The following is a 9,679-nucleotide window of genomic DNA, read 5'->3' as shown; positions in this document are numbered from 1 at the left end:
AAGATTGGAAGGCACCAGTAAAGTAGACTGGCTTTTTGTGTGAGGAATTCAAAGAAACCCACATACTCTTTTCTTATGAACCCCCAAGCATCTGTTGTATTCACAAGATATTGAAAAAAACATTAAAGATCACACATGATGAAGAATCCACCAGAGCACTTTTTAATTTGCTCCATAGTAATTTCTCCTAATGCTTAAAAATGTCCTTATTTACAGCTTGAATTTATCTAGATCCTGGATATCAGCATGTTTTTAACTTCTAGAGTATGGGGTAGTAAGCTGCAGGAAATCTTTTTTCTATATGGGTTCTTGTAGATCACTTTCACACCTTTTGATCCCTTAAATAACATTAATAAATACAGCCCTTTGAGCATCTCACTAAGTTTTATAGACAACAAATCGTTTTTGTGGCCCTCTTCTGAGCCTTTTCCCATTTTTCACCATCGTCCTCTCAATGCATCTATCAAGCCTAGACATGCTGGCTACATCTAGAATAGTAAATTAGACTGAGAACTGTGAGTGCTTGAACTTGACTGCCCCTGGCGTTAAATTGTTAGCATAGGCCTTTGAGTGGTTTTTCTCTGGATCAATGAGACAGATCCACTCATCCCAGAGAATGTCTGAGCACAGACTGGGCTTAGCACAAGCCAGGAGTCATTCCCTGCAGTCACAGTGATTTAGAAATTAGGATAGTTTGCAGGCACAGATATGGACCATTTCACGCCAGCCTTCCTCAGTGCTAGCAGGTAGCACAGGGTGCTGGTAATTTACTGCAGAGGTGCAGGCAGTAGTCTGGGGTGGCCTCACAATGCTGCATTTGGAGAGGGGAACACTACCTTCTTCTTTCTTATTCTTATCTATTGTTCATGCCTTCAGATCTACACTTGCCACTGCATTGTACTTGGAGCTTGTAGTGATATTATTATTTACTGCATTCCCAAATGCTGCCATTCTCCAAGGATCCCTGGAATTATCTTTTTCCTTTTCCTTTTTAAATATTTTTTTATCAATACAAAGATAGCAGCGATAAAACTTGTATTACTAAAAGCATATTTTTAAATTTGATGGTGTGTGTTATTTATTCAAGCACTCCTGAAAGCTCACGCACCCCTTTATGTATGTGGGTGAGCTTTTACATATAAACATTCTGCTCTCACCATGATATATCACTTCACCATTTTTACTATATATTATTTTACTTTCCTATATATATTTTACTATATATTATATTTACTTTTCTTCCAGAAAGTAGTACTAATGAAAAGATAATGAATAGTGTTGTTAAACAAGAATGTCTGGGAACTTGGAATTCTAAAATTTCAGTAGGGGAATGTTCTGCCCTTTGCCATTAATGTTCAGATGTATCAGGTACCTTACTGGTAACTCATTCCTTGCTCTACACTGATTTCACATAGCCTCATTGTTTTAAACTGGGGCACTGTACACTTCCTCCCCAGAGGCCTCAAAAAAGTCTTTTTGTTCAATGTAGCAGTGAGAAGGAGAAAAAACAAAACCTTTCCCAGAGGGCAGCAAGTAAGGGTGACAGGTAGAATCCAGTCAGCTCTGGATTTCAGCCCTCTGGAGAATTGCTCTATCTCTGAGAGAAAAATATGTGAACTGAAAGTTCTCCTACATTTGTAAAAAGGCATTTTTAGTGATAATGCAGGCATATTTGGCTCCCTCTCATCTGCAGAAAGATTGAATTCCTAAACTGAAGTAGAACTGCTCTTTTCTCTGGTAATTTGAAGATCTAAGATACATTTTCATCATTCATCATCACGTGGAAGGTGCCTGTGTGTCAGCTTCACACTGTCACATAACTGGTTAGTCAATGCATATTTCACATCATCTCCTGATAGTTTTCAAACAAGGAGCTAGAATATACTGAGGTTCCTAAAAGTCACCTCAATGACAATTTAACTCAGCACCAGCTTTCTGCATCTCTGCTAAAGACAGAATGATCTGTGGCACTGAGATCAAAAGGGATATGTCTGGGGACAAAGTTGGCAGCTTAAATTCAAACTTTTTACTTCACATTTGGATTGCTATAAGCTTTGATCACCTTACAGGTGGCAATTTCTTAAAATGCTCTAATTTGATTGACCACAAACTTATTATCATACTATAAGATATCAGTGCAATATCTCTGTCCATGTCTAATCTGGATTGTTGCCTGCTTCAAAGGATAGTCATGACTTAATTGAGATTTTGGTGAGGTTTAAAATAAATACATTTTTGCTATAGCATTAGTGCTATTGTTGTACTACTCAGTTGTTTTTCAGAAATTGAATCATTACCACTTGGGATACATACAGAGAAGAAGGGCAAGGCAGCAAAGAGTTGAAAAGAGGATGGTTAAGTGACAGTCATACAGCAGCTCCAGTGCAGGAGTTCACAGATCCTTAAACTCCTTTTGCTGATTGTAAAAAGCCCCATTCCTCCAGGATGGGAAGACATTACACTTTATTCAGTGAGAAGGAATGTTCTGCTGAGCTGCAGTAGGAACCGAGGACGCACCAGGGATGTGGTAGGAAATATCAAAGAGACCCAGAAAGCGGAGAGATTGTGATGCTAGACTGAGAGCTCATGAGCTCAGCTGGCTTTGAGAAGTCTAGTCAGAGATACCAAATATGTCTTTCTGCTTAGAAAATGATTTCTTCTACAGGCCCCAAAAAGAAAGAATGAAACCATGTCTGCAAATAAGATTACAAAGGTCAGAAAGCACTTAAAAACTTGATATGCCTTTATCCAAACTTACCTCCAAGTTTTCTTATCTCACCACAAAGAACTTTTGGACTTTTCTATCCTTTTTCTCTTTTCACTTCTTTCCCCCACTCTCCACTTCCTCCACTCCTTCCCCAGCTAGGCAGGTTTTTGATAGAAAAGATTGCTGGGAATTTTTTTTTTTTAATTTATTTTCTTCTCCCTGGCTATTCTCTCTGTTCTCTTCCCTTCTCTCTAAAAGGCCACGGAAAAGCACTGCAGAAGAAGTATTGTGGTTTAAAGGTGCAGAGCCCGAGTGAAAGAGGCTGGAAATTTATGCTCTGATATTTGTGAGAATCTTTTGTTCATCATTCCCTTTGCAGCTCTGGTAAATGATACGTGTTTTGTACGGCTGCATGGCCTGGTTGTGTCCCAAGGACAGAACAAGGGACCAAGTTACAGTTCCTTATGAGATCGTGTTTTGGCTGCTGGAGCTGTCCTGCAGAAGGAATCGAAGGACAGGTGTTAAAGTTACTTTTGGGTGACTAGGAGTCAGGTAGACTCTGAAAATTTGCAGAAGGAATTGGCATTTTGTAGGTGTGCTGAGCTTTAACAGATCTGGAAGTTTTACCTTAAACTAACTGATCACAGGATCACAGGATAGTTTGGGTCAGAATGGACTTTAAAGATCACCTAGCTCCAGACCCCATGCCACGAACATGGAAAACTTCCACTAGACCATGTTTCTCTTTTGCTGCTGCGGCCATATGTGTGCGTGGTCTTTGGTATTGCCTATCAAGAATGGAGTGACTCAGGATTTAGGGTATCTTCCAGCATGCGGTGGGGCGCTCAAAACCCTGTCTTCTACAACACAGCCTGCCTGCAAAGGGGCAGCCCTCTCCCGCTGAATCGGAGGCAGCTGTGCTCGCTCCACGTCGGCAGCTGATGGCTTTTCCTTGTTCTTACGGGAGGATTTGGTTCTCCTTCAGAGGAAGCGGCATTGTCCGAGCTCAGATGTTCCACGGCTCCAGGAGCGGCGCCGCTGCCGGCCGGGCGCGCCCCGCGGCGCGGGGGAGCCTTCCCCAATTAAACAGCGCCACCTGCAGGCAGCGGCTGGGGCCGCTGGGGGAGGCGCCGGCGCGCTCCCGCCGCGCGGGCCCGGCGCAGCCCGGCTCGCTTTGCTCGGGGAGAGCAGGAGCGCAGTGAAGGACACCGGACCTGCCCCTGCCAGGGTGACCGCCGTCAGGAGAGGTGTGACAGCAGCGGTTGTTCACCCCGGAGAAAAGAAGTGTTGGGGGAGACCTTATTGCAGCCTTTCAGTATGTAGAGAAGGCTTAAAAAGGAGAGGGAGGGATGTTTTACATGGGCGGAGAGTGAGCGGACTCTAGAGGGAAGAATTAAAAACTGAAAGAGGAGACGTTTAAATCAGATGTTAGAAAGAAATTCCTAACTGTGAGGGTGTTGAGGCACGAGCACAGGTTGCCCAGAGAAGTTGTGCATGCCCCATCCCTGGAAGTCTTAAAGGACAGGTTGAATGGGGCTTTGACCAACGTGATCTAATGGAAGGTATTCCTGCCCGTGGCAGGGGAGGTGGAACTAGATGGTCTTTAAGCTCCTTTCCAACCCAAACCATTCTACGTGTCCAGTGGGAAATAAAATTCAGCCTTACTGTGAATGTGCTTGCTCTTAGATGCACTTTTCTATTAAAAGAGTAAAAAAAAGACAAACCCCCCACCCTTACTCATGCTCCTGGACTTCCCAGATGAGAGACAGAGCCAGCAAAATAGACAGAAGGTGAGTGAGAGATAAATGGATGTTTTAACATTGATAACTTCCCCTTTAAATCACAAACTTATTTTTTTTGGTGGTTTTAAGACCCCTTCTGCTGGCACATTAAAATGTCTTCTAAATCCCTGACTACTCTTAAATCATCAGCACTAGGTTGTGAACACTTTTCTGCTGATACTGGTTTTCTTACTAATATCTCTGCTGTTATATGAATTGTGCTAAAAGAATCATGACTGAATTTATTTTTTTTTCCTTCTTTTTGAATGCTGAGGGTCTTTGTCTTTATTTTCAAGAATGTATTGAAGTCTACATGGGGAATTTTTTCCTGCTGCCCAGCTGCACCTTTCCAACAAACTTGCAGAATGAAGGCCAGTTTACTACATCCTCCAGGTATACTATCAATAGCTCTTCAAAAAATAAATCCCACAAACCAAACAAATCCAAACATTTTAAAGAAGTTGAGTACTTTAGAATGGATAAAATGAGCCTCTGTGGAAGAAGACAATCACATATTACTCAAGGTGGAAGATGGTTTGCTCTTGGCCACTGCTGCGCTATTGTACCTTGGCTTGTACCCAGAGCACTGACCAACTTCTCCCATGTTTGAGGTTGTTTCGTCCCAGCCACAGCTGGGGTTCACCGTTGTTGCTGTGAGCCTTACCCAGGTTTTCGTCACATGCTGGCAGCAGAGGTGGCAGTGTGATCTTTGTCTCTTATAAGCTGGCCCAGGGGCCACCATCCCTCAGCCTGCCCTCCTGCCCACTCCAGGCACCCAGGACTCCCACAGTGAACCCAGGATTACAACATTGCTGCTCCCTGTAGCTCTGATGTTCTGTGCCCATCTCTGCACTGTCATTATTCAGAGGTCCACCCTGTGACCATGCTCACAACAGTCTGGATCTACAGGGACTGTAACAATGCCTCCTTCAAGGGATGTGTAAGTAGTGTGATGTATAGTGGCTGTTTTGTTGCCAGGAGAGACAACTGAACATTAGCTGCTGTCTTGGGAATGCCCTGTGGCTTCAGGCACTCCCAGGATTTCCCAGCTCAGCTATGTGTGGCTGTAACCCTTTTGTTCAGATCAATATCTAAGCCACAAAATCATCCTTTGGTACACTGGGAGCTTTGTGCTCTCAGGATACATTACCATCCAAGCCATGATTTTGTACAGTCAGGGACAGCAGAAGTATTATGTATGTAATCAAAATATCTGAGAGTAAGCTCTGTCTCTGATGACCTTCTTGCATGAAAACTAAATGAAGGTTTTGTAGAAATAACTGAAAAACAATTTAAACACAGTGTTGGCATCCCAGTTTGGCTGAAGAGCAAAGGAAGTATTAAAGCATTGTACAGGGCTCTGGCATAACTTGATGTGGGATAGAGGTTGCAGCTGTGTTGCAGCCAAGGATCAAGAAAAAGGAACTGTGAGAGAAACAGAGATAACATGCTGGTGCTGGAAAAGCTGTCATGCTGGTAAGGGGGAGTGGGTCCTTAAAAGGACAGGGTAGATTCTTCTGTTCTGATGATGTCCTTTCACTGTACAAAAAGGAGGAGAGAGGACCAAAACCCCTAATCACTCCTAAAATGTGTTCTGGCAGGAGTTTCATGAAAGATATCTGAGAGAGCAGGAGTTAGATTAGGTACTTTGTCTATTCTGTTTATGTCCAGTCATTGCACTGGCCAATGTAATGCAGCCAATGCTCTCCAGAATGGGCTGGACTAAATGCTACATAACTAAATTGCTGGTGTCCAGGCATAAATGCCCTGATCCTGCTTGTGATGGGAAGTTTGTCACAAATAAATGCCAAAAAGTGGCAAAGCTTGCCCACAACACAGTGGTCATGTCCTCCTCCAGGGATGGCTGTTTGCTTCAGAGCCTGGGAGAAGCACAGCACTGTTTCTAAGAGCTCTGTGGGGCTGCAGGCAACCTCACCCTCAGCTGCCTGTGGTCTGTGATCATGAGTGTGGTGGCAGGTGAAAATCAATATACTGGGTAGAGTCACCTGGTAGCAGTCTCCTCCACAGGATTTACAGCTTAAATGTACTAGGCAAGAGGGAATGACCTGGATTTTACTCTGCTGGATGTGGTACAATTACACTGGGGATTCCAATGTTTAGTTACTACCCAGCAGCTCCTGCAGAAATTGCAGTTCTCCCCCGGGCAGCTGCCTACCCTTACTGGCAGGCAGACATTCCTCCTCATATCCCCCCTCACATCAAGCTCACCAGCCTTTGTTGTTTGAAACCTGGATGGATTCATTGGAAACTGTCCTTCTGGAGGCCATGACCAACCTGGCAGGGCTGGAGGGGGTCACTGCAGCAGTCTCTGAGCCAGCAAGGCTCTTTCCCTGGGAACACTGCTGCAGCTCATGCTGGATGTCGCAGCTCAGGCCAAATGTGGCATTACCTGCTGGTACCCTGTCCCTTGCATTTGCGCTGCTAATAGGAAGACATAGCTGGAGCACAGTGACCTTTTTCCTCCTTCTCCTACAGTCACCATGCTGAGCTAAAAACTTCCAACTCATTTCCCAGGGCAGTGCAAGCCTGCAAGATTTGCACTGGGAATTGTGAGATGTGTTCTCACTGTGCAGTCTGGGTCCACAAATAAACCATTTCTGTTTCCTTATTAGTTTGTCAGAAATGAAGATTTGCCTTATGCTCACAGTCTTGCATGAACTCTGCAGCTAATTCTTTTAGCCCATAAAGAATTATGTCTTTTTTTTTTTTTTTTTTCCCTAGAAGGAGTGAGACATCCAAGACTTGGACACTTCTGCTCATGAACCAGGGTAGGCAGACAGAAGCAAACTTGGGTCCTGAATGCGACAGAAATGGTAAAGCTCCCAGGAGGTTTTATTGGCTTGATTGTAGTTTCACTTTAATCTGGCTTTCCATGTTGTGGAGCGGAGCTCGGGCCCTAACAGTTTGCAGACCATGTAGTCTCATTCTGTCTGCACAGTCTGTGTCTATACATAGCCACAGAACAGAAACCTTTGTCAATGGGGATCACCACCCTCTCTGTAATGAACGTTTCTTATGGAAAGGTCTCACTCTGGGAAGGAACCTACTCATCACTTCTACTCCAGGTCAACAAAGTATGCTTTGGTTATCAAAATTTGCATAACACACTCTTTACCAGTTGGGATCCTCCATGGCATGTCCTAAATAGCTGAAAAGGTTTACTCATCAAAAAAGTTTTGTTCCTTTATTTAATGCTGTTGGAAAAGATTGTTGCCCATTTTGAAGTAAAAAAAAAAAAATCATGAACAGAATGTGGTAGAAATAGAAACATTCTGGGTTGCAGGAGGGTTAAACCAAGATGAGATAATAGTGCAATATGCTGTTGAAAAGAAGCAAACTTTTCTTTTAATTCTAGCTTGCCAAATGATTAGAAGTGAATGGAGCAGAGATTTTTGTAAAATGGACCTCAATTTATGCTGAATATTCAAAAGGCAGAGCTGTGAAATTTAAGCACCTCCAAAATGTGTTGTTGGCTTCTGCTTTCAGAAATGCTTAATCACGAATTCTTTTTCTTTTCTAGTTTATGGGCTGTGATGGTGCTTTAGACCTTGCCAAATATAATATTGCAGGAGTGTAGAATTACATGTTCTATGACTTGAAAGACCGAAAAGGCTGAAAATATTGGCATTTATTTCCTGTTGCTCCTGAAGGAATACAAGCCTCTGCATTCATGAGGCTAGAAAAGGAACAAGGAGGAACTCAAACGACTAAACCGAATAGAAGTTTTGGGAAGAAAAAAAAACTAGGAGGAGGCACCATTTCAGTGCTGTGCTTGTTTTTGCTATTCTGAATTCTCAAGAATTTAATATTAACTTTAAGTTGCTATTTCTTATAAACTATGACAGAAAAAAGAGGACTAGAATACCTGAAACAAGGTCTATTTGCTTTATGTCAGTCTCTCCTCCCATAGCTGCTGCCCAGCCACGGAAAGGTCTATAGATGATTTTATCTTTAGGTTTGCCCACTCAATGGACATTTTTGAGTTCCTGGCTCAGGGTTCCCAGTAATACCAGTGATTGACTTCTTATGGATCTCACTCCCTGGGAACAAGGTACCAAGAAGTTAGAAATAGCAGCTCTTGCTTAGTGGATGCAAGAGTCTTTACTGGTTCTGGCCTTTACATCTTGTTCTGGGCTGTGAAAATCAAAAAAGATATAATGGTAATAAACCAAATTACATATACGGAGGAATTTAGCAGATGTGCAGGTAGGTACTGGAAAATTCAGCATGTGAGCTGAATAATCTGTGAATAAATGTTGTCCACATCCTTCAGTATTTGGCATATTTAGATGGTGCCAGAATAGCAAGTAGTCTTTTTTATTTTTCTTTTTTCTTTTTTTTTTTCCTTTTTTTTTTTTTTTTAAACAGAATGAGGACAAACAGACCTGAATATCTACTGGGGATTAGCTAAAGTTCATCATGTTGCTATATGCACAACAGAAAAGTTCAGCTGGATTTTAATGACAAGATAATAGAAAAACCATATGGATAAAGAAAAAGGACTGTGTTGCAGCCAAAATCCAAAGAAGGCAGACAGCAGCAGCAGAAGGCAGGATACCTTGGGAAACTACAGTGGCAGATATCAAGGCATCAAAGACAGGAATAAGGTATCAAAGTTATGAAGGTCCATAGTGATAAACCCATTGTTGTAAGGCAGGTATATATTGGAGAAGTGTGCATATAAATTGGACTCCTGCCAGCTATTTCTTTGTGACTCATGAAAGGAGTGCAGTAATTAAAGTCTAGTTTCACAGAGGTATTTAAATTTGTAACTGCTATTTGGTCAATGGTGATTTTAATGGGTTTAAGGCTTTGTGCAGATGGCTTTTTACAGAAATCAATCTACTTCTGAGGACACAGCCACAAGCCAGGCTATTGAATCCACATCCAGCGAGCAAGCATGAAAGCTGGACACCATGTATAAGTGACACTTTTTTGTGTCTATGAGCCTGAAAACCCACTGAAAAATGCATTTTTAAGCAATCAGTGAGAGAGATAAAATTCAGGTGTCACTGTCTGCGGTGCAGTTTGCAAAGAGGTCATGGAGCTGTCAGTCCCCTTTTGACAGCTTTGCTTACACTGGTGCCCAGGTTGCTGTACACTGTTCTCTCAGCCTGCAGGGCCACGACTGATGGATCAGAAGGGAAGGTTCTCATTATGAACACTGTGG

The 9,679-nt window shown here is 42.7% G+C and overlaps 1 long non-coding RNA gene across 1 annotated transcript; it reads left to right on the top strand.

The window, feature by feature from the left end:
• Positions 1 to 3,892: 3,892 nt before the first annotated feature.
• Positions 3,893 to 9,314, top strand: LOC116184290 (uncharacterized). Its single transcript, XR_004149053.1, has 4 exons — positions 3,893 to 3,954; positions 4,785 to 4,881; positions 7,231 to 7,322; positions 8,878 to 9,314. It is a non-coding gene; the product is annotated as an uncharacterized LOC116184290 (long non-coding RNA).
• Positions 9,315 to 9,679: the final 365 nt, after the last annotated feature.

Source organism: Lonchura striata, chromosome 2, assembly GCF_046129695.1.
Source record: "Lonchura striata isolate bLonStr1 chromosome 2, bLonStr1.mat, whole genome shotgun sequence".
Classification (NCBI taxonomy): domain Eukaryota; kingdom Metazoa; phylum Chordata; class Aves; order Passeriformes; family Estrildidae; genus Lonchura; species Lonchura striata.
This window is presented reverse-complemented; position numbering and strand designations above follow the sequence as displayed.